Source organism: Lynx canadensis, chromosome F1, assembly GCF_007474595.2.
Source record: "Lynx canadensis isolate LIC74 chromosome F1, mLynCan4.pri.v2, whole genome shotgun sequence".
In the NCBI taxonomy this organism is placed as follows: domain Eukaryota; kingdom Metazoa; phylum Chordata; class Mammalia; order Carnivora; family Felidae; genus Lynx; species Lynx canadensis.
This window is the reverse complement of record NC_044319.2, coordinates 14094239-14119645: the sequence shown is the minus strand read 5'-3', so window position 1 is coordinate 14119645 and position 25407 is coordinate 14094239. Positions and strand designations below refer to the sequence as shown.

The 25407-nt window shown below is 37.1% G+C and overlaps 1 protein-coding gene across 4 annotated transcripts in view; it reads right to left on the bottom strand.

The window, feature by feature from the left end:
• Nucleotides 1-25407, bottom strand: part of DNM3 (dynamin 3) — a 551444-nt gene that overhangs the window by 377703 nt on the left and 148334 nt on the right. The gene's annotated exons all lie outside the window — the stretch shown is intronic.

Below are 25407 nucleotides of genomic sequence, written 5' to 3'. Positions count from 1 at the left end.
TACTCATGGATCATAGCAAACATTCAAGAGATGTTGCAGAGGAGGAGAAAAAAAGGAATGAAGAGAAAGGATGGGAGGTAGGCTAGAGGGAGGAAGGAAAGGGAAAGACAGGGAGAATGAAGTTCTTACAAAAATTTAGAAGAATTTTGTTTTTATTTAATGGCCATATTTTATTTATATTGCCCCAAAATAACTATATAGATCTGGTTTAGATAAACATTCTGAGAATGGCTTATAGAATATGTTTCTATAGCAACTTAAAAAAAACTACTATGCTACGAGAATGTTAGATGCTCATGATGCTATCAGAATTCGGGATTCAGATTTAATTGTACAGGTTACTATTAATTGTGTTTTAAATGTCTTTGAGTTTTGGAACAAAGAAGACATGACTAGCAATGCAACATTCATCCATATATTAATATGAAGAGAATTCGTGAGAAAAAAAAGATTCAGATCATGAGTATGCAATTATAATTAAGGAAAAATATGTTTTATTGCTTTCTTTTTTCTTTTTTTATGGAGGTATAATTAACATGCAGTGTTATATTAGTTTCAGGTGTATAATATGATTCAACAATTCTATATATTACCTAATACTTACCAGAGTCAAGTATAGTGACCATCTGTCACCAAACAACATTATTATCATCTTATTGACTATATTATCTATGCTGTACTTTTCATCCTTGTGACCTATTTATGTTGTAACTGGAAGTTTGTATTTCTTAATCCCCTTTATCTATTTCATTCACCTCTCTCCCCAACTACCTTCCCTCTGGTAACCACCAGTTGACTCTCTGTATTTCAAAGTCTGTTTTACTGGGGCGTGGGTGGCTCAGTCAGTGAAGCATTCAACCTCAGCTCAGGTCATGATCTCTCAGTTTATGAGTTCAAGCCCCACATTGGGCTCTGTGCTGACAGCTCAGAGCCAGGAGCCGGATTTGGATTCTGTCTCCCTCTCTCTCTCTCCCCCTTCCCCACTCATATTTTCTCTCTCTCTTCTACCTCTCTCTCAAAAATTAAGAAACATTAAAATACATAAATAAAAGTCTGTTTTATTATTTGTCTCTTTTTTTCTTTTTTTTAATATATGAAATTTATTGTCAAATTGGTTTCCATACAATATCCAGTGCTCATCCCAAAAAATGCCCTCTTCAATACCCATCACCTACCTCCCTTCCCACCCACCCTCCATCAACCCTCAGTTTGTTCTCAGTTTTTAACAGTCTCTTATGCTTTGGCTCTCTCTCACTCTACCCTCTTTTTTTTTTCCTTCCCCCCCCCCCGCCCCGATGGGTTTCTGTTAAGTTTCTCAGGATCCACATAAGAGTGAAAACATATGGTATCTGTCTTTCTCTGTATGGCTTATTTCACTTAGCATAATACTCTCCAGTTCCATCCACGTTGCTACAAAGGGCCATATTTCATTCTTTCTCATTGCCATGTAGTACTCCATTGTGTATATAAACCACAATTTCTTTATCCATTCACCAGTTGATGGACATTTAGGCTCTTTCCATCATTTGGCTATTGTTGAGAGTGCTGCTATAAACATTGGGGTACAAGTGCCCCTAGGCATCAGTACTCCTGTATCCCTTGGGTCAATTCCTAGCAGTGCTATTGCTGGGTCATAGGGTAGGTCTATTTTTAATTTTTTGAGGAACCTCCATACAGTTTTCCAGAGTGGCTGGACCAGTTTGCATTCCCACCAACAGTGCAAGAGGGTTCCCGTTTCTCCACATCCTCTCCAGCATCTATAGTCTCCTGATTTGTTCATTTTGGCCACTCTGACTGGCATGAGGCATATCTGAGCGTGGTTTTGATTTGTATTTCCCTGATGAGGAGCAACGTTGAGCATCTTTTCATGTGCCTGTTGGCCATCTGGATGTCTTCTTTAGAGAAGTGTCTATTCATGTTTTCTGCCCATTTCTTCATTGGGTTATTTGTTTTTCGGGTGTGGAATTTGGTGAGCTCTTTATAGATTTTACTAGCCCTTTGTCCGATATGTCATTTGCAAACATCTTTTCCCATTCTGTTGGTTGCCTTTTAGTTTTGTTGATTGTTTCCTTTGCTGTGCAGAAGCTTTTCATCTTGACGAGATCCCAACAGTTCATTTTTGCTTTTAATTCCCTTGCCTTTGGGGATGTGTCAAGTAAGAAATCGCTGCGGCTGAGATCAGAAAGGTCTTTTTCTGCTTTCTCCTCTAGGGTTTTGATGGTTTCCTGTCTCACATTCAGGTCCTTTATCCATTTTGATTTATTTTTGTGAATGGTGTAACAAAGTGGTCTAGTCTCATTCTTCTGCATGTTACTGTCCAGTTCTCCCAGCATCATTTGTTAAAGAGACTGTCTTTTTTCCATTGGATATTCTTTCCTGTTTTGTCAAAGATGAGTTGGCCATACTTTTGTGGGTCTAGTTCTGGGGTTTCTATTCTATTCCATTGGTCTATGTGTCTCTTTTTGTGCCAATACCATGCTGTCTTGATGATTACAGCTTTGTAGTAGAGGCTAAAGTCTGGGATTGTGATGCCTCCTGCTTTGGTCTTCTTCTTCAAAATTACTTTGGCTATTTGGGGCCTTTTGTGGTTCCATATGAATTTTAGGATTGCTTGTTCTAGCTTCAAGAAGAATGCTGGTGCAATTTTGATTGGGATTGCATTGAATGTGTAGATAGCTTTGGGTAATATTGACATTTAACAATATTTATTCTTGCAACCCATGAGCACGGAATGTTTCTCCATTTCTTTATATCTTCTTCAATTTCCTTCATAAGCTTTCTATAGTTTTCAGCATACAGATCTTTTACATCTTTGGTTAGATTTATTCCTAGGTATTTTATGATTCTTGGTGCAATTGTGAATGGGATAAGTTTCTTGATTTGTCTTTCCGTTGCTTCATTATTAGTGTATAAGAATGCAACTGATTTCTGTACATTGATTTTATATCCTGCAACTTTGCTGAATTCATGTATCAGTTCTAGTAGATTTTTGGTGGAGTCTGTCGGGTTTTCCATGTATAATATCATGTCATCTGCAAAAAGTGAAAGCTTGACTTCCTCTTTGCCAATTTTGATGCCTTTGATTTCTTTTTGTTGTCTGATTGCTGATGCTAGAACTTCCAACACTATGTTAAACAACAGCGGTGAGAGTGGACATCCCTGTCACTTTCCTGATCTGAGGGGGAAAGCTCTCAGTTTTTCTCCATTGAGGATGATATTAGTTGTGGGCTTTTCATAAATGGTTTTTATGATGTTTAAGTGTGTTCCTTCTATCCCGACTTTCTCGAGCATTTTTATTAAGAAAGGATGCTGAATTTTGTCAAATGCTTTTTCTGCATCGATTGACAAGATCATATGGTTCTTATCTTTTCTTTTATTAATGTGATGTATCACATTGATTGATTTGCGAATGTTGAACCAGCCCTGCATCCCAGGAATGAATCCCACTTGATCATTGTGAATAATTCTTTTTATAAGCTGTTGAATTAGATTTGCTAGTATCTTGTTGAGAATTTTTGCATCCATATTCATCAGGGATATTGGCCTGTAGTTCTCTTTTTTTCCTGGGTCTCTGTCTGGTTTAGGAATCAAAGTAATACTGGCTTCATAGAATGAGTCTGGAAGTTTTCCTTCCCTTTCTATTTTTTGGAATAGCTTGAGAAGGATAGGTATTATCTCTGCTTTAAATGTCTGGTAGAATTCCCCAGTGAAGCCATCTGGTCCTGGACTCTTATTTGTTGGGAGATTTTTGATAACTGATTCAATTTCTTCGCTGGTTATGGGTCTGTTTAAGCTTTCTATTTCCTCCTGATTGAGTTTTGGAAGTGTGTGGGTGTTTAGGAATTTGTACATTTCTTCCAGGTTGTCCAGTTTGTTGACATATAATTTTTCATAGTATTGCCTGATAATTGCTTGTATTTCTGAGGGATTGGTTGTAATAATTCCATTTTCATTCATGGTTTCATCTATTTGGGTCCTCTCCCTTTTCTTTTTGAGAAGCCTGGCTAGAGGCTTATCAATTTTGTTTATTTTTTCAAAAAACCAACTCTTGGTTTCACTGATCTGCTCTACAGTTTTTTCAGATTCTATACTGTTTATTTCTGCTCTGATCTTTATTTTTCTCTTCTTCTGCTGGGCTTGGGGTGTCTTTGCTGCTCTGCTTCTAGTTCCTTTAGGTGTGCTTTAGATTTTGTATTTGGGATTTTTCTGGTTTCTTGAGATAGGCCTGGATTGCAATGTATTTTCCTCTCAGGACTGCCTTCACTCCTGTGAAAGCATTTGGATTGTTGTATTTTCATTTTCGTTTGTTTCCATATATTTTTTAATTTCTTCTCTAATTGCCTGGTTGACCCATTCATTCTTTAGTAGGGTGTTCTTTAACCTCCATGCTTTTGGAGGTTTTCCAGACTTTTTCCTGTGGTTGATTTCAAGCTTTATAGCATTGTGGTCTGACAGTATGCATGGTATGATCTCAATTCTTGTATACTTATGAAGGGCTCTTTTGTGACCCAGTATGTGATCTACCTTGGAGAATGTTCCATGTGCACTCAAGAAGAAAGTATATTCTGTTGCTTTGGGATGCAGAGTTCTAAATATATCTGTCAAGTGCATCTGATCCAATGTATCATTCAGGGTCCTTGTTTCTTTATTGACCATGTGTCTAGATGATCTATCCATTGTTGTAAGTGGGGTATTAAAGTCCCCTGCAATTACCACATTCTTATCCATAAGGTTGCTTATGTTTGTGAGTAATTGTTTTATATATTTGGGGGCTCCCGTATTCAGATAATAGACATTTATAATTGTTAGTTCTTCTTGATGGATAGACCCTGTAATTATTATATAATGCCCTTCTTCATCTCTTGTTACAGCCTTTAATTTAAAGTCTAGTTTGTCTGATATAAGTATGGGTACTCCAGCTTTCTTTTGACTTCCAGTAGCATGATAAATAGTTCTCCATCCCCTCACTTTCAATCTGAAAGTGTTTTCAGGTCTAAAATGAGTCTCTTGTAGACAGCAAATAGATGGGTCTTGTTTTTTTATCCATTATGATACCCTATGTCTTTCAGTTGGAGCATTTAGTCCATTTACATTCAGTGTTATTATAGAAAGATATGGGTTTAGAGTCATTGTGATGTCTGTAGATTTCATGCTTGTAGTGATGTCTCTGGTACCTTGTCTCACAGGATCCCCCTTCGGATCTCTTGTAGGGCTGGTTTAGTTATGATGAATTCCTTCAGTTTGTTTGTTTGGGAAGACCTTTATCTCTCCTTCTATTCTACACTTGATCTTAGCCAAAAGGCCGAGAAGCGATGTCTCTCCTTCTATTCTAAATGACAGATTTTCTGAATAGAGGATTCTCAGCTGCATATTTTTTTCTGTTCATCACATTGAAGATTTCCTGCCATTCCTTTCTGGCCTGCCAAGTTGCAGTGGAGAGATCCGTCATTAGTCTTATCGGTCTCCCTTTATATGTTAGAGCATGTTTATTCCTAGCTGCTTTCAGAATTTTCTCTTTATCCTTGTATTTTGCCAGTTTCACTATGATATGTTGTGCAGAAGATCGATTCAAGTTACGTCTGAAGGGAGTTCTCTGTGCCTCTTGGATTTCAATGCCTTTTTCCTTCCCCAGATCAGGGAAGTTCTCAGCTATTATTTCTTCAAGTACACCTTCAGCACCTTTCCCTCTCTCTTCCTCATCTGGAATACCAATTATGCGTAGATTATTTCTCTTTAGTGCATCACTTAGTTGTCTAATTTTCCCCTCATACTCCTGGATTTTTTGATCTCTCTTTTTCTCAGTTTCTTCTTTTTCCATAATTTTATCTTCTAGTTCACCTATTCTCTCCTCTGCCTCTTCAATCCGAGCCGTGGTCATCTCCATTTTATTTTGCAGCTCATTAATAGCATTCTTTAGCTCCTCCTGGCTGTTCCTTAGTCCCTTGATCACTGTAGCAATAGATTCTCTGCTGTCGTTTATACTGTTTTCAAGCCCAGCGATTAATTTTATGACTATTATTCTAAATTCACTTGTTATATTGCTTAAATTGTTTTTCATCAGTTCGTTAGCTGTCGTTATTTCCTGGAGGTTTTTTTTGAGGGGAATTCTTCCGTTTCGTCATTTTGGATAGTCCCTGGAGTGGTGCGGAACTGTGGGGCACTTCCCCTCTGCTGTCTTGAATAACTTGTGTTGGTGGGCAGGCCGCAGTCAGACCTGATGTCTGTCCCCAGCCCACCGCTGGGGCCACAGTCAGACTGGTGTGTGCCTTCTCTTCCCCTCTCCTAGGGGCGGGATTCACTGTGGGGTGGCGTGGCCATCTGGGGTATTTGCACACTGCCAGGCTTGTGGTGCTGGGGATCTGGAGTATTAGCTGGGGTGGATCGGCAAGGTGCACAGGGGCAGGAGGGGCAGGCTCAGCTCACTTTTCCTTCAGAGATCCGCTTCAGGAGGAGCCCTGCAGCACTGGGAGGGATGGATCTGCAGAAGCACAGCCTTGGGTGTTTGCACAGCGCAAGCAAGTTCCCTGGCAGGAACTGGTTCCCTTTGGTATTTTGGCCAGGGGATGGGCGAGGGAGATGGCGCTGGCGAGCGCCTTTGTTCCCTGCCAAGCTGAGCTCTGTCGTCCAGGGCTCAACAACTCTCCCTCCCGTTGTCCTCCAGCCCTCCCACTCTCTGAGCAGAGCTGTCAACTTATAACCATTCAGATGTTAAGTCCCGTTTGCTGTCAGAACACACTCCGTCTGGCCCCTCCGCTTTTGCCAGCCGACTCGGGGCTCTGCTTGGCCGGCGGGCCACTGCTCCACCCTGGCTCCCTCCCGCCAGTCCGTGTAGCGAGCACTGCCTCTGCACCCTTCCTACCCTCTTCCGTGGGCCTCTCCTCTACACTTGGCTCTGGAGAATCCGTTCTGCTAGTCTTCTGGTGGTTTTCTGGGTTATTTAGGCAGGTGTGGGTGGAAGCTAAGTGATCAGCAGGAGGAGGTGAGCCCAGCGTCCTCCTATGCCGCCATCTTCCCTTCAGATTCTCTTTTTTTTTTTCTTGTTCATTTAATTCTTAAATTCCTCAAGTGAGCGAAATCATATACTTGTCTTTGTCTGATTAATTTCACTTAGGATTTTACTCTTTGGGTCCATTCATATTGTTGCACATGGCAAGATTTCATTCTTTTTTATGGCTGAATCAATTTCATTGCATATATATATACTACATTTTCTTTATCCATTGGTGGACACTTGGGTTGCTTGCATATCTTGGCTATTGTAAATAATGCTTCAATAAACATAAAAGTGCATATATTTTTTTCAAATTAGTGGTTTTGTTTTCTTTGGGTAAATACTCAGTAGTAGAATTACTGGATCATATGGTAATTTTATTTTTAATTTTTTGAGGAAACTGAATAACATTTTCCACAGTCCCTGTACCAATTTGACTCCCACCAACAATGCATGATGGTTCATTTTTCTCTACATCCTTTTCAACATTTGTTATTTCTTGTCTTTTTGATTTTAGTCATTCTTGCAGGTGTGAGGTGATATCTCATTGTGGTTTTGATTTGCATTTCATTGATAATTAGTGATTTTGAGCATGTGTCTGTTGGCCATCTGTATGTCTTCTTGGGAAAAATGTCTATTCCTATCTTCTGCCCATTTTTAATTGGATTATTTGGTTTTCTGGTGTTGAGTTGTGTAAGATCTTTATACATCTTGGATATTAACACCTTATCAAATGTAATATATGCAAATAACTTCTCCATTCAGTAGACTGTCTTTTCATTTTATTGATGTTTTCTTTTGCTGTGCAGAAGATTTTTATTTTGGTATAGTTCCATTAGTTTAATCTTTGCTTTTGTTTTCCTTGCCAGAGGAGACATATCTAGAAAAATGTTTCTATGGCCAATGTCAAAGAAATTACTGCCTGTAGTAATTTCTTCTAAGAATTTTAAGGTTTTAAGTTTCACATTTAGATCTGTAGTCCATTTTGAGTTTATTTTTGTAGAGGTAATCCATTGAGTTTATTTTGTATGATATGAGAAAGTGGTCCAGTTTTATTTTTTGTATGTGGCTGTCCAGTTTTCTCTACAGTATTTGTTGAAGAGACTATCTTTTTCCCACTGTGTATTCTTGCCTCCTTTGTTGTAAATTAATTGACCATAAAAGCATGGGTTTATTTCTGGACTTTCTGTTCTGTTTCACTGATCTATGCTTTTGTGCCTGTACCATACTGTTTTGATTACTACAGTTTTTAGTATATCTTGAACTCTAGGGTTCTGATACCTCCAGCTTTGTTTTTCTTTCTCAAAATTGCTTTGGCTCTTCAGGGTCTTTTGTGGTTTTATACAAATGTTAGCAATATTTGTTCTAGTTCTATGAAAAATGCTATCGGTATTTTGAAAGGGATTGCATGAAATCTGTAGATTGCTTTGGGTAGTATGCACGTTTTAACAATACTGGTTCTTCCAATCCATGCACATAGAATATGAATTTGTTTGTGGAATCCTCAATTTCTTTAGTCAGTATTTTATGGTTATCAGAGTATAGGTCTTTCACCTTCTTGGTTAAGTTTATTCCTAGGTATTTTATTCTTTTTGATGCAATTGTAAATGGGACTTTCTTAATTTCTATTTCTACTACTTCATTATTAGTGTATAGAAATGCAACATAATTCTATATATTAATTCTGTATCCTGCAAACCTTACTGAATTCATGTATCAGTTCTAATAGTTTTTTTCATGGATTTTTAGGGTTTTCTATATATAGTGTCATATCATCTGCAAATAGTAACAGTTTTACTTCTTCTTTACCAATTTGGATGCCTTTTATGTCTTTTTCTTGCCAGATTGCTGTGGCTATGACTTCCAATACCATGTTGAATAAAAGTAGTGACAGTGAACACCTGGTCTTGTTTCTGCTCTTAGAGGAAAAGTTCTTGGTTTTTTCACCACTATGATATTAGCTGTGTGTTTTTCATAAATGGCCTTTATTATGTTGAGGCATGTTCCCTCAAAACCCATTTTGTTGAAAGTTTTCATCATGAGTGAATGTTGTACTTCATCAGATGATTTTTCTGCATCTAGTGAGGTGATGACATGGTTTTTATCCTTTCTCTTGTTAATGTGATGTATCACATTGATTGATGTGTGAGTACTGAACCACCTTTATGTCCCTGAAATAAATCCCACTTGATCATGGTGAATGATTTTTTTAATGTATTGTTGATTTTGGTTTGCTAATATTTTGTTGAGGATTTTTGCATCTATGTTCATCAGAGATATTGGCCTGTAGCTTTCTTTTCTTTCTTTCTTTTTTTTTTTTTTTTGTAGTGTCTTTATCTGCTTTTGGTATCAAGGTAATGCTGGCCTCATAGAATTAATCTGGAAACTTCTCTTCCTTTTCTATATTTTGGAGCACTCAGAAGACAGGTATCAACTCTTCTTTAAGTGTGTGGTAGAATTCACCTGTGAAGCCATCTGGTCTTGAACTTTTATTTGTTTGGTTAATGATTCTATTTCACTGCTAACAGTGGGTCCATTCAAATTTTCTGGTTCTTCCTGATTCAGTTTTGGAAGGTTATATATTTCTAGGAATTTATCCATTTTTTGTAGGTTGTCCATTTTTTTGGCATATAATTTTTCATATTCTCTTCTCTTATAATCCTTTTTATTTCTGTGGTATTGGTTGTTATTTCTCCTCCTTCATTTCTGATTTTATTTTTGAGACCTTTTTTTTCTTGATGAATCTGGCTAAAGGTTTATAATTTTGTTGATCTTTTCCACGTACCCGATTTCATTGATCTTTTCTATGTTTTTCTAGTCTCTTTTTCATTTATTTCTGCTCTAATTTTTATTATTTCATTCCTTTTACTGGCTTAGGGCTTTGTTCTAATTTGCTTAGCTCCTTTAGGTATTAATTTCAATTGTTTTATTGCTTTCTTATTTATTTTTTTAGTCATTCTCATAAATAGTGTTTTTCTCCACATTCAAATTTCATTCAAATTTCACAAAGAGCACCTCTGGGAAATTTGAGATTTGTTCAAGTAATGTCTTTACAGTGACCCCAAGTGGCAAAAGGGATGAACGTGTCAGTTTTAGGAATCCATATCTCCATGGCTTGTTACACTGATAATATCTTGATGACAATAATAACATTTTAACAGTGTATTCACTTTTGCCAAAATGCCCTCTCATTTTTCTCTTTTATTCCTATTTTTTTAAAAGAATTCAAATGTCATCTATACATATGCATATTCAAGTTCTAAACCTATTCTTTTGGACGGTAAGTTTTATAATCCAGGCCATTTTATTTTTCCTAATAAAAATACTATATGAAAAATATACACTTTTATAAAAAAGATTTTTTTAAGCCTTGTAAGATAAGTATTTTTGTGGTCATGTTTCCAATTCTAAGATTCAACATACTTTTTATTTCTATACATAAATATAGATATAAAGAATTATATGTAATATATATATATATGTAGATAAATCTTAGATATAGTTCTAAGATGCAACAAACTTTTTAAAACTCAGATGGAAGTTCTGTACACTTTGGCAAGCCCATTTAACCAATCTACAGATGCACGATTCTCTCTGCAAAGGGGCTGATTTCTAACATAAGATTGGCAAACTTACTTGAATTGCATATGCATGTAACTTTTAAAATTGAAGTACATACAATGCAAAATAGTAACATGCATTTGAAATGTGCATTTGTAATTCTCAGACTTCAAAGTATAATATTATGATGATATACTCCATAAGCCTCCTATCAAAGTTTTGATCAGGACTGCAAGATCATGTGTACTTGAGGGTCCTAATTCTTAAGAGTAAATTGTCTAACTTAGACATTGTTCAAGCCTAGTACTTAGTGCTTCTCAATTTAAAAGATTTATTGATTGAAGAGAACTGATATAAATCAACTTTTTCAAAGACCACAGATGTTTTTGTTTTCAGCCTCTGTTCTTAGCTCTTTGTCCATTTAAAAAAAAAAAAACATTGATTGATTTTAGGAGTTGCATTCATGTTAGAAATAAGCTCAAAACTATATCCCTTAAGAAGTTAAAACATGGCTTCTATGAGATACACACTGAGTTATTTCTTCTTAAAGAGTGATATCTTCACACATATTAATTGATTCAATTAGTATCAGGTGGTATTTGGACTCTTAATGCAATTATTTAAGATCTATTAATTTTTTTAATATGGTCAAATATTTATGCTAAGAATTTCAAGGTAAAATGAGAATCCAACTGGGGAAAAATAATACCTACAGAGAAAGATACACTGCCTGAAAAATGGGTTTTTCTCCATGGATTGCTCTTATACTTGTATTTTATAAACACAGTCACCATACTCTGAATGCTGATTTAATGCCTGGAGGCTTGAAGCTTCTGTTCAAGTTAACAGCACCTCCATGACCAGACAGAAAAGTAAATGTCTGCTAAATATTGCTAAAGGTCAATCAATATCAGCTTACATCACCCATGGACTTTAACTTTTTCTAGGTTGAAGACAGAGACTTGTTGAAAGGCACAAGCTTAAAGATGTTGGTTGAACACACCTCCAGAAAACAAATAAAGAAGTCTACCTCCAGCTTCATGGTAAATTCTGACCCAATTCACAAATTTCATCTCAAGAGAAAATGTTACTCTCTTCCCAACCAGAGGTCTTACAGTCCTCGTGGAGTGTTTTTATACTCTAGGAAGACCTCTGGTCATGCTAGATTTAGAAATGAAATTCATTTGCTGTGAAATAAATCACCATGAAGGGAATTTCTAGACACATTTGCCTCCCTAGTGAGGCCTTTGAACAGTGCTCTATTGTAGACGACAAACTTGATGGGTAATGCTAAAATACTGCTGTGCACAGAAAATAAAAGGCACAATGAGAGTCTTCATGGGTAATGAACTCATGCTCAAGTAATAAATCAATACCACTGTTGGGACTGACTCCTCTGCTTTCTTTACAGGAAATGTGAGTGTCTCTTTAGGATGAACTGTCAGCTAGGGTATAGCAGTGTCTATAAAAATATGCAGATGTTGAACAGCAGTGTAAACATGGTGTCTTTATTATAAGACCATTAAAACCAACCAGGATAGATGGGTATTATACCATCATAAATAAACTCAACATGAAAAAAGTGCTCTCCCTACCAATCAATCTAACCAACTAACCTCATCTGCATCCATATCCTCTACCTTCACTACTATTAAAATAGAGAGACAATCTAATTCTCTCCTATCTATGGCACCCACAGGTGCCCTACATTATATTCCCACTCCCTGAGAAAATCAAGGATTTTTCTCATCTATTTATCCTATCTTTATCCTATTTCTTCTACATTTATCTCATCTCTGTCCTTCACCAATTTTATCTCTCTTCTGCCTCATTCTTATCAACACACAAACATGCTATTAATATCTCCCATCTTTCAAAAACATTCTTATGAATTTATACTAGTATCCTACTTTCCTGCTTCCCTCTACAGTGAAACTTGAAAGAGCTGCCTATATACTATCTCTACTTCCTCACATTCAAGTCCCTTCTGAACCTTCTCTAAGGAGACTGCCCTACCAAGCCCTTGTTATCAAAGCCACCAATGACTTTCATGTGGCAAATCCAATGGTCAGTTCTCTACCTTTGTCTCTATTAGATGAAAACATAAAAGTCTGATTTAGATACAAAGATTGGAGGTAATGATGATTTAGACCTAGTTCAAGCTGCTTTCCTTCTGTTTACTACTGAATCTTCCAGCAACAAGTTTGAAGAATTCAGGGCTAAGAATACAAGTGACTGAATGGATGCAGCTTTCCAGCACCTCCCTGGTTCCTCACAGAGGAGCACGATAAGGTTCAAGTTGAATATAGCCTGTCAGGACTGGGTAAACTGCCAAGCCAGAGAGGCAAAGACATATGGGTGCCCTGCCTTTTATGCCATTAGGTTGGGTGTACCACTTCATTACAATATAAGGGAAATCTCACTACCCCGTAGTTACCAAGTCCTGTGTTCCATTTCTGACTGTGTTATTGGGCTTCCTCACAGTAGGCTCAGCTTTGACCTACCAAATCATTCTCCTTGATCTCTCAGCAGCATTTAGCACATCCATCACAATGCCCTTCTCAAAATGCTCTTTTCCTGTACCTTCTGGAGTACCATGTTCACTTGGCTCTCTATCACTTCTCAGTGGCATCTGCTTTTTCTCCTCCCTTCCAACACTACTAAAATAGACTTGGAGAGCCCCAGAGCTATTTCCTTGACCATGCTTCTCTTCCCTATCTATATTCATCTCCTACATGATCTTAACTAGTCTCAAGGAATTACTATCTGAATTAGTTCCCTATGACTCTTGCAACAAATGACCACTAGTGGCTTAAAACAACAGGAATTTATTTTCTCATAGTTCTGGAGTCCAGAAGTCTGAAATTTAAAGTGCTAGCAGTGCTACAATCACTCCCATAAGAGGCTCCAGAGAAGGATCCTTCCTTGCCTCTTCCAACCTCTGGTGACTCCGGGAGTTTCTGGGCTATGATAGCATAGTTCCAATCTCTGCCTCCATCTTCATATGTCCTTCCCTGTGTGTCTCTCCCAAATCTCCCTCTCTTTTCTCTTATAAAGACACTAATTACTAGATTTAGGGGTCCACCCTCAATCTAGGATGATCTCATCCCAAGATTCTTAATTACATCTGCAAACATCCTATTCCCAAGTAAGGACACACTCACAGTTATGGGAGATGAGGCCTTAGACATATCTTTTGGGGGATATAGTTCAACTCACTACACCACCTCTAGGCTGATGTTTCCCAGATTCTTAAATCCAGCATGAAACTCTCCCTTGAATTCTAGTCTCTATCATCACTACTTACCTGTCTAATACACATCTCAAATTTTACATGTTCATAATAGAACTCTTGATTCCCCCAAACATCTTCCTCTCTCTTAACAATCCCCATCTTAGCAAATGGCATTACCATTTAACTTGTTCCTTTGGTTAAAACCTTTGAAGTCATCCTTGACTCTTTTTTTTTCCACAGCAAACCATCAGGACACTCTCAGCTCTACTTTCTTTCTTTCTTTTAAATGTTTATTTACTTTTGAGAGAGACAGAGCACAAGCAAGGGAGGGGCAGAGAGAGAGAGAGAGAGGGAGACACAGAATCTGAAGCAGGTTTCAGGCTCCAAGCCATCAGTTCTCTCAGCTCTACTTTCAAAATATATCTTGACTCTGACAGCTTCTTCACTCTGTACCATTCCTCTCTATTCCAAGCCACATTCTCTGTCTCCCCACAGGATCTCTTTATAGGAATAATCTAAGTGATCTCTTTGTTTCTATTCATGCCCTTCTTTTAGTCATTTCTTCTCATAGCAGCCAGACTGACCTATGAAAACATAAATCAAATCTTGTCCCTCTACACTCAAAACCGTCCATTAGCTATATTTTGAACAAATGCGAAGTCTTTGTGATGTAAAAGAACCCATATGACAAGGGCCCTGCCTACCTCTCTGATTCTAGAATCTGCTGCTCTCTTCTCACTGAGCTCCATCCTCAATGGCCTCCTGGTGGCTCCTTAACACATCAAACCAGTTCCACCCCAGTCCTTTGTGCTTACTCTTTTCTTTGCCTGGAATGCTCCACCTCCAGATATTCACAAGGCTTGTTCCCTCACTTAGCAGTTCTCTGCTCAAATGCTTCTTCCACAGCCTAAAATAGCATTCCAAATCTCTCTCTCTCCCCTTATTCTGATTTAGTTTTCTTCATAGTACTCATCAGTGTCTGGCATTATATTAACCTGATATTAAAATAATTGTTTATCTTTCATCTCTTCCCTCTGTTAGCATATAAGCCCCATAAGCCTAAAATTTTTGTTTTGCTTACCAATTTTCTCATGATGCTCAGAATGGTGCCTGGCATATAGTAGTTGCTTATTAACTATGTGTTGAATAAATGAAAAAGCAACTAAAATGATCTCTTAAAATTAAAGCAATATAGCCATATTAAAAACTGGTATGAAAAATGAAAATCTCATGAAACCAGTTGAAAATAATGCTCATTAATGCTTTTTGGGAAATAATGAAAAAGCATTCACGTGATAATGTAAACATGAACTCTTCCAAAACAATTCTTTCTCCAGCATTTATAATATTTGCTCTAAGAGTTCAGTTTTTAAGTTTGCCAAGTGGTCTATTTCTTACACATATTGATGCAGAGATATTCCAATAGATATCTGCCTTACAAAAGAACTGTAAGGCAAAATCTAATTCAATGTAACTTTGGCAATGTTTTACTGTGTTTACTACCATAATACTTCATTAAACAGGTTTCACTTCAATTTTATAAAATTCTAAGAAGTATTCATGATTATCCTTGAATACAGTGTCTATAACACAGTTGGTGTGAGAAAGATTGATGATACATTGGCAAACCAGACCTGCTGTTATCAGAGATATGTGGGCTTACATCATGCTTCGGCTACTTACCAGCTGTTTGATTATGAGCAAGTTCTCTAAGCTCAGTTCCTCCTATATAAACTGAGTAATGCCACCTGCTTGACAGGATACTTGTGGTTATAACATATGACATGGTGTTACTACACAACTCATTTCACTTGAACTGACATATGCTGTGAACCAAATTACAACCCCTAAAATATGAAAATGTTCAGTTCATAAAGCAGATCTTCTGGAATACTTTTCCCTGGGGATTTCTATGACCTCACACATAAGAAAAGATGCCATGCAAACAAGTAGCTTTTTTTTAAATAGTGGAAAGTACAAAAATTATCAGAAATACATACTGAGGGGCTGATATATGTATCAAAAATATGACTGAGTGGCTCAGTTGGTTAAGCGTCTGGCTCTTGATTTTGGCTCAGATCAAGATCTTATGATTCATGAGTTCAAGCCCCGCATTGGGATCTTCACTGACAGCATGGATCCTGCTTGGGATTCTCTCTCTCCCTCTCTCTACTCCTCACCTGCTTGCACACACTCACACTCTCTCTCTCTCTCTCTCAAAATAAATAAACATTTAAAAAAAAGAAATATATACTGAGCATCTATATAGTCCAGTTTCCTACCAGGTGGTCCTGCATATAGAATATATACTACTGACCATGAGCACTTTACCTAGCTCAAAAGATGAATTATAAATGTCTGTTGAACAAGAAATTAGTGAACTAACAAATGCAGTGACTGAATTTTTAATGTAGCTGAGTAGAAGAAATTCCTAATAGTTAGAGGAAGTGTTCATTAGAGGAATCATTATGAGACTGTGCTGAGAATCCTAGTCTGCCCTCTTACTCTAAATCTATGAGCGGTAGCTGGCACAGTGCCTTAAACCCATCAAGCCAAAGTAAAGACCCCTCCTTCCACCCTACCCCAGCTCCAACCTGACGCAGCTAAAATCTCCTTTCACCTACAGTTAATCTAACAATTTGTAAATGAATCTGAAATTATTTTTATTTTTATGCTACAATATTAAAATATTCAAAATAATTCTATTATAATTCTATGTGTTATCAAGCTTCATTAATTCATATTAGTACAGGCAGCAGTTTGGGTTACAGAAGGCTAGTGATTGTTTTATAGGTTTCTTATCCCTATAAATTACGTACAATAAAATAACAAAGTCGTGTCCTTTGAATCTTTTCAAGAGGAAAATAATTTCTAGCATTTGGCTAATAGCTTAGAGTTATCTTTACAGATACATTTATCTTATTTAATTATTATAGCAACTTTTTGAGCCAAGGTTTATGATAACTTCGTTTTATTTTCTGGATGAGATAATAAGGCTCGAAGAAATTGAACGACTTGCTCAAGAACATACAGCTGGGAAGTGACAGGCCTTCCAAGCTCTGTGTTCTTTTATGTACACCACTGAATAAAACAATTAATTGAGAAGTGGTCTAATGAGGTAGAGGGGCTACCTCTAGATGAGGAGGGAGGGGCTACCACAAGTGCACTATGTGGTCACAGCCATGTTATTCAATAGTGTAAATCACCAACATCTGCATAAACTTCTTCACCCCAAAATGGGACCTCTCAACAAACGAACCTCCCAGTATTCTGGTGAAACTAAGAGTATGTAAGAGCACTTTAAAATAATAAGACAATGAATGATACAGGGAAAATTATATGTAAAACATTATTTAGTTCTAATGACTAGGAATTTGACCTTGTAAATAGTATAGCCAATCCCCTTAAAGTTTTACTAAAAATCCTCATTTAGTCAGTAAAAATATTTTTCACAAATGATACAAAAGATAAGCTTGAGCTTTCTCTAGTCACAAATGTGTTACATTCTACATATACAGGGAGAATAATTCACCATTACATTTGTTTTAATATAAGACATATACAAATACATCCCAGCATTATAGTAATATTCATTTTATAAAAGCTTTTATTTTTAATATCATTAGGCAAACATAAACTTCCCAACTATATATTCAAATATACCCAAGTCCTGCCCAGTTGAAAATGACCTATCTATGTCAAAGAGGCTTAATTTAGTACAAAATCATGACTGCCTAAATTAGACCATCTCTCAGAAAACTATATAATTATGTACATCGGTGGATAAGATTATATTTCAGGTACCTTGAATAAAGAATTGCCCTCTATTATCTAAATAGGTCACCCTCATTAGCTAAGGGCAAAACTTCAGGAAAGCTGAAGATGAAGTGGTGAAAATAGGCTACTTGCATAGGCAGTGAAATCAATCCTAAAGACCAACAGGGTAACAGATGTCACAAACAGATTGCCCTCAGCATCCCAATTCAAATGTCTTTTATGTGACAATTTCCCAATTATTAAAGTTACATAAGATCAGAATGAAGAATAATGGAATGGAATAAGGGGGAAGGCTATTTCTCCATAAAAGCAACAAAAACACTGGCAAAAAATTGTCAAAATCAACTTTTCAGAACTCTCAAATTAACGAAATGCTTGTAACAAACTGAGGAGCATTTGTTCAACAAAAATGACTGAATCTCAGTAAGATCAGCAAGATTTGTGGTGTTTGAACTTTTCCAATTCCCATTCCCCTCTCCTTAGCTCTACAGTAGTCTTGAAAATGAAAATCTCCCCAAATCACAGTGAAAACTAGCAGCCAGAAGCCACTGGAGGGGACAGAATAGGATTGGAATACACCAAAAATAACATTTTCAGTGAACTGTAATTATTTAACCTCTCTAGCAATCCTCTAAAAACACCTATTTATAGAGCTTTTCTTTATTTGATCTGACTCAGAGTATACTCAGCACAACAGCCTTTTACCCAGGAAGCATGTCAAAAACAATCGGTGGCAATATTTAACATCACAGCTACTTTAAGCAGCAATAAGAGTTGGGGCAGAAGAATCTGACCAAAACATTTAAACGAAAAGCTGGGAATGAGGTGGCGATAAGAATCATTGAGGTTTGTATATATGTACAATTTAGCATCTAGAAGGCTACATGCATGCCTGGGGCTGTGCACATTCTCAGGAGAGATCTGAAAAGACCCCAAACTCTGGCTAAACTTAAGCCTCTACACAAGCAGGAAGTGAAAGTTAAGGCAGAACTGTAAACTGCCTGCTATTGAAGGCATATTCCAAAATTCACACCAAGACCTTCACCAAATGCTGGGAGACTTATTTGCCCTGTACACTTAAGAAAATCTCTGTCAAGTTGTTAGCTGACTAATAAGAAAATTGAGCAAAGGCTCTAATGCCCACATACAACAAAGAATACAGACTTTATAGATTTAGTTCAGGAAAATTACTAAGTAAACAAATACCAACAGCAACAACAAATGGCAACAAAAACAATCATTGGAAGAGGAGAGGAATCTGATTTTTGAGTGTTACCACATTATATTACTTAATATGTCCTATTTTCAATGAAAAAACTACAAGATATGCAAAGAAAGTATGGCCCATACACAGGAAAATAAGCATTCAATAGAAACTATCTCTGAGGAAGCCCAGATATTGAACTTAACTAGCCAAGGACTTTAAATCAGCTATTTTAAATATGTTCAAAGAACTTAAAAAAAGCCATATCTACATAATTTTTAGAAGTACAAGCATAATGTTATACCAAATACAGAATATCAATCAATAGATGGAATTAGTTTTAAAAAGAACTAAATAGAAATTCTGGAGGTGAAAATTAAAATAATAAAAATACAAAATTCCCTAGACAGATTCAACAGAAAATCTGAGTAGGCAGAAGAATCAGCAAACTTGAAGATAGGTCAATCGGGATTATTCCTCCAACCCAAGAAACAGAAAAGAAAAACAAAAGAACCAATAATAAAGAAAATAAGTGAGGGGCGCCTGGGTGGCTCAGTTGGTTGGGTGACCAACTTCAGCTCAGGTCATGATCTCACAGTTTGTGAGTTCGAGCCAGCATTGGGCTCTGTGCTGACAGCTCAGAGCCTGGAGCCTGCTTCACATTCTGTGTCTCCCCTCTCTCTACCCCTCCCCTGCTCACGTTCTGTGTCTCTCTGTATCTCAATAATAAAAATAAAACATTAAAAAAATGTTTTAAAAAAGAAATGAACAAAGCCTCAGAGACCTGTGAAACACATAAAGCATGTTCACATACATTTCATGGGAGCCAGAGAGGAGAAAAAAAGAATAGTTGAAAAAATAATGCCTGAGAATGTCCCAAATTTGATGAAAAACATTAATCTACATATCTCAAAACCCCAACAAACTCCAAATAGGATAAAATCAAGGAGATCCACACCTACATATATCATAATCAAACTCTCAAAAACCAAGAGAAACTCTTGAAAGCAGCAAGAGAGAAAAGATCCATCATATTCAAGGGGGTCTTGAATGAGATTAACAGCTGATTTCTCATCAGAAAACCACAGAGGTCAGAAGGTAATGAGATGATGACATACTCAAAAAGTAGCGGGGGAGGGGGAAGACTATTAACTAAAAATTTTCCTTCAAAAATTAAGGATAAATTAAGACATTCCCAGATAAATAAAAACTGAGAATCCCACACTAGGAGGCTTGCCCTATAAGAAATACTAACTGGGGGCCCCTGGGTGGCTCAGTCGGTTAAGCGTCCGACTTCGGCTCAGGTCATGATCTCACAGTTCGTGGGTTCGAGCCCTGCATCGGGCTCTGTGCTGACAGCTCATAGCCTGGAGCCTGTTTCAGATTCTGTGTCTCCCTCTCTCTCTGCCCCCCCCCACTTGTGCTCTGTCTTTCTCTGTCTCAAAAATAAAATAAACATTAAAAAAAAAAGAAAGAAATACTAACTGGAGTCTTTCAGGATGAAAAGAAAGGGCACTAGACAGTAACTCAAATCCACACAAATAAATAAAGAACACTGGTGAAAGTAGCAATGTAGGTAAAAGAAAATATAAATGTGTTATTATTGGTTTGTAACTCTTTTTTCTCCTTTCTGATTTAAAAGACAGCTGCATAAAGAAATAGTTATATGCCTGTGTTGATAGGTAGTGATTACAGCACATAACAAAGGGAGGAAATGGAGCTACATGGGAGGAAATTTTTGTGGACTGTTGAAATTAAGTTGTACTAGATATAAACTATATTGTTAGAAGTTAAGATGTTAATTATAATTCCATGGCAACCTGTAAAAAATAACTTTAAAAATATTAAAATAAATGACAAGGGAATTAAAATGGTACAGCAGGAAATATATTTTTAACAAAAAATTATTTCTCTACTCCTAATAAAGAAATAGACAAAAGACATAATACATACAGAAACAAATAGCAAACTACAGATATAAATTCTGCCTTATCAGTAATTACATAACATGGAAATGGATTTAACACTCTGGTCAAAAGGCAAATATTGGAGAATGGGTTTTAAAAAATGATCCAACCACACGCTGTCTACAAGAGACATATTTCATGTTCAAAGACACATATAGGTTGAAAGTAAATGATGGAAAAAGATATACCTGGAAAACAGTAACCAAAGGAGAGTTGGAATGGTTATACTAACATCAAACATAAATTTTGAGACAAAAATTGTTGGGGCGCCTGGGTGGCGCAGTCGGTTAAGCGTCCGACTTCAGCCAGGTCACGATCTCACGGTCCGTGAGTTCGAGCCCCACATCAGGCTCTGGGCTGATGGCTCAGAGCCTGGAGCCTGTTTCCGATTCTGTGTCTCCCTCTCTCTCTGCCCCTCCCCTGTTCATGCTCTGTCTCTCTCTGTCTCAAAAATAAATAAACATTTAAAAAAAAATTGTTACTGGACACAAAAAAAGACATTTTGTAATGATCAAAAGGCCAATCCATCAAGAAGACATAACAAGTATAAATGCACCTAACAACAGCGTCTCAAAATACATAAAGCAAAAGCTGACACAATTGAAGGGAGAAATAGATAACTCATCAATAATAGTGGTAGACTTTAATGTCTCAATTTCAATACTAGAACAGCCAGACAGAATACCAGTATTTGAGTAGTACTATAAACCAAACAGACCTAACAGGTATCTACAGAACACTATACCCAACAAAGGCAGAATACACATTCTTCTCAAATGCACATAGAACAGTCTCCAGGACAGGTCACATGTTAAACCGTAAAACAAGTCTCAAATTTTAAATGAATGAAATGTTACCAAGTAAGTTCTCTAAGCAAAATGAAATGAAATTATAAATCAATGACAGAAGGAAATTTTGGAATTTTACCAACATGTGGAAATTAAGCAACACATATCTAAACAACACATGTCACTGCTTTTTTACCAAAGTGGTAATTATAAGGAAAACTAGACCTCTGGGTCAGATATTTAAAAAATACTCACAGAATGACTAGAAAGGCACAGAAAGTAAATGGAAGTCTCTATTTGTCAATCCCAATACAACATAGCCCTATTCACCACATTCTAAGGCCTTTCCAGCTTCTTCCTTTCTCTATTAATTCTTCTACCACTAATGAAAACATAGAATTTGAACTCTATTGGTTTGGGAAAGAATTAACCCTCTTCCTTTGGAGCTTCAATGATGTCCAGGACCAGTCAAAGCCACAGGTTAGCAACACACCAGAATGGATCTCTGAGGGAGACATGATCATCATGCAAACCCTTTGGATAGTTCTCAGGGTTCCTGAGCGTAACAGTGTTATGGAATTTAAAGAGAGATGTGAAAGCAAATTATAAGCCTTGAGGCTAGCAAGGAACTTTTAGTAATTAACGCAAGAATCATACTTATTAAGAGTCTTCAGGCAATGGATTAATTTGTCCTTCTTAGCAATCACCATGAAGGAATCAGTCAGACAAGTAAATGGCACACAGTAGCACTGAATGTTTTCTCTTTTCTGAAAAATTATTAATTACTTGCAAAATTATCTTCCAATTATCTGCAAAACTTACAAAAATCTGTCCTCAGAACTACCACATATAGAATATGAAAAACTGGTATAAGGAAGGTCTGTCTTTGACAAAGCAGGACTTCTACTGATCCATAAGAAATGACGCTCATTTTGGTAAGTCCATGAACATTCAGATGGCAATTTCTAAGTAGCACCTAATAACAACAGGCTTATAAAATAAGCCAGGCCTAAATTAGAAAAAAAGTTCAAATTTAACCTTCTGGATACAGATTTGTAGCATACTATTACAAATCCATGACTAAAACTCGATGTATTTCACTTATGCTGTAACAACACACTGTTAATACTCTCAGTGAGATTGTAAAGACTGATTTCTTTCTGGTAAACTGATGATTCCCTCCACCAATATTAATTGCTCCTACCTAATGTTATGCCATCACATGAGAGTTATTGCTTTGGGTCATAAATGAATTTTCTTTTGAGGAGGCTGAGGAGTGAGATATAGTCACTGCCATTAATAATCCCTTCTACACAGTGGGGCCTGGGTGGCTCAGTCCATTAAGCGTCTGACTCTTGCTTTCAGGTCAGGTCATGAGGTTGAGTCCAGTGTTGGGGGCAGCTGTCAGCACGGAGCCTACTTGGGATTCTTTCTCTCTCTGCTCCTCCCCCCGATCACATGCATGCTCTATCAAAATAAATAAACATTAAAAAAAATAACAATCCCTTCAATACAAAAGGAGTAAAATAGAACATGAATATGTTAAATGAATCTCAAGAATTGAGGACACTTTACAGGACATATTACTTGGCCAATTTTCTTTTAGTTTATATTTCTCATAAAATTCAGAATTTGTAAAAACAAAAGATTCTCCAATTGGCTGTTCTACTATATTTGAAGTTGTGAGGATGTAAGGCAGAGGCAACTGCAAGCATCTTGCCGCCTGTGAGGAGAATAGATCTGAGAAAAGAACCACCTCCAAGGAGACAAAACCAAAGACTGACAAAACTAGAATCAGAGATTGGGGGATATCATTTGTACCCTCCATGAAGTTTCATCTCAACTTCGAGGGGACTTTTTAGGAATGTGATTGTGCTGCACTTGCTAGAATCCACCGATAGAATTGCTACCTCTGCTCCCGTAAGATATCGATGGCTTTGTCTTCTGTGAGACAAGAAGGTTGCTGAGACAGGGGTGTTACAGCATCATTTTTATAACTAGACCCCAGCCCCACTCCTTAGTCTGGCTTTCCTGCGCCACTGATTTTGGAGAGCCCTGGTGATGGTCCCCATCTAGCCACCTGTAACCTCCACCTCCTTGGTTGCAAGCACCAATGTCAGAGATGCTGAAGGAAGCCACAAAGAAGTAAAACAATCACTAATGAAGAACTCTGGAAAGGTTTAAAAACTAAATGCACCAAGGCCAGGGTGCGAGAGGAGCTAAAAATGGAAGAATTTGCTGAAAATGTCTATATGATGTTGTTAGACCTCCAGACCCTTTCCCCCATCTTGCATAACCACATAGCTACTCCTCCTTAACCTCAGCAGAATACTGAAGATTTACTTTCAGAAGAGGATAGAGGGACTGTGGACTGAGAAAGACCTTTAGGAATGCCATTATGAAAACGGAAGGATTCATTAGGAGTCTACATGCTAAACATCGAGAACCACCCCATGTCGCCATGACAACAATTCTTCCTCTTCCATCTGAGAACACTGAACATTAGGTTTACATCAGACCAGCTCAAGTGGAAATACTTGTAGCATCTAATAGCAGCTGAGGAAGGCTCCCAACAAAATGGCCAGCCCAGTCACCCTATGATAATGCCCATTAGTCAATGAATCTCATGCAGACACATACAGAATTTCTGTCAGCTTATTAGTGCTCTACTCTTGTATCTGAGCAAGCAGCAAAAGATCGCCAATCATTTGAAAAAAGGGTGTGACATCAAAGACAGTGACCAAGAAAAATGACCAGAAAAAAATGGACTCAGAGACATTGTAAATTACAAAAGGAAAGCTTCAAAAGATCTCTCATTAAAATCTTTAGAGAAGATAGTGTACTTGCAAAACCAAGAGGATGATGCTATTTTAAAAAATAAAAATAACATTCACAAAATGAGAAAATGCTGTTGGGACTTCTTTAAATGATGTCAGAAATGAAAAATTAATTAGAGGAGCTGAAGATAAAGTTGAATAAATTTTGCAAATGGTAGAACATAGAGACAAAGAATAAAGGAGGAGGTTTTTTTTTTTAAATAAGGTTAATCCAGGAGTTCTAACATACTAATAATATGAATTCCAGATAAAGAGAACAGAGAAAGTAGGGGCAATTAGTTATCAAAAATAATTCCTAGAATTGGGGAACATGTATCTCCACACTGAATAGACACATCATTGAGTGCCCTTCCATAATGACTTTAAACACACACACACACACACACACACACACACACACACACACACCACACACACACAGAGCCCCATTTTGGGGTCTCTGAAGATAAACTATTGTTAGCTCCCAAAAAGAAAAAAATCAAAACATCAGCATAAATAAGATAAATCTCTGCTTTTACAATATGTGCTTATTTCAAGTAATTATAAGCTAAATAATATTTTACATGCATTAGGGACACCTGGGTGGCTCAGTCCATTAAGTGTCCGACTTCGACTCAGGTTGTGATCTCACAGTTTGTGAGTTCGAGCCCCACGTTGGGCTCTGTGCCATCAGTGCAGAGTCTGCTTCAGATCCTCTGTCCCCTCTCTCTATGCCCCTCCCTCCCTATCTCTCTCTCTCTCCCTCTCTCTCAAAAATAAAACTATTTTACATGCATTAAAAGGGTTTCCTATTTTAAAGAAACAAGACATACATGAAACAGAAAGAGTTTTCACTGGGAGTATATTCAGGTAACTCTTTCAATAACTGAGGGGACTATCTGATTTCTGTACCAGCAGTTTATTTTATTTGCTTTTTAAAATAAGTAGTTCATAAGGATTAGAAATATCTGTTTTCTTGGATCTCACTTAATCTTACATTTATTTACATAGGTTTAGACTATATCCCCTAGTCATTTTTCTTTCAGCATCTTAAGTTAAAAAAATCTA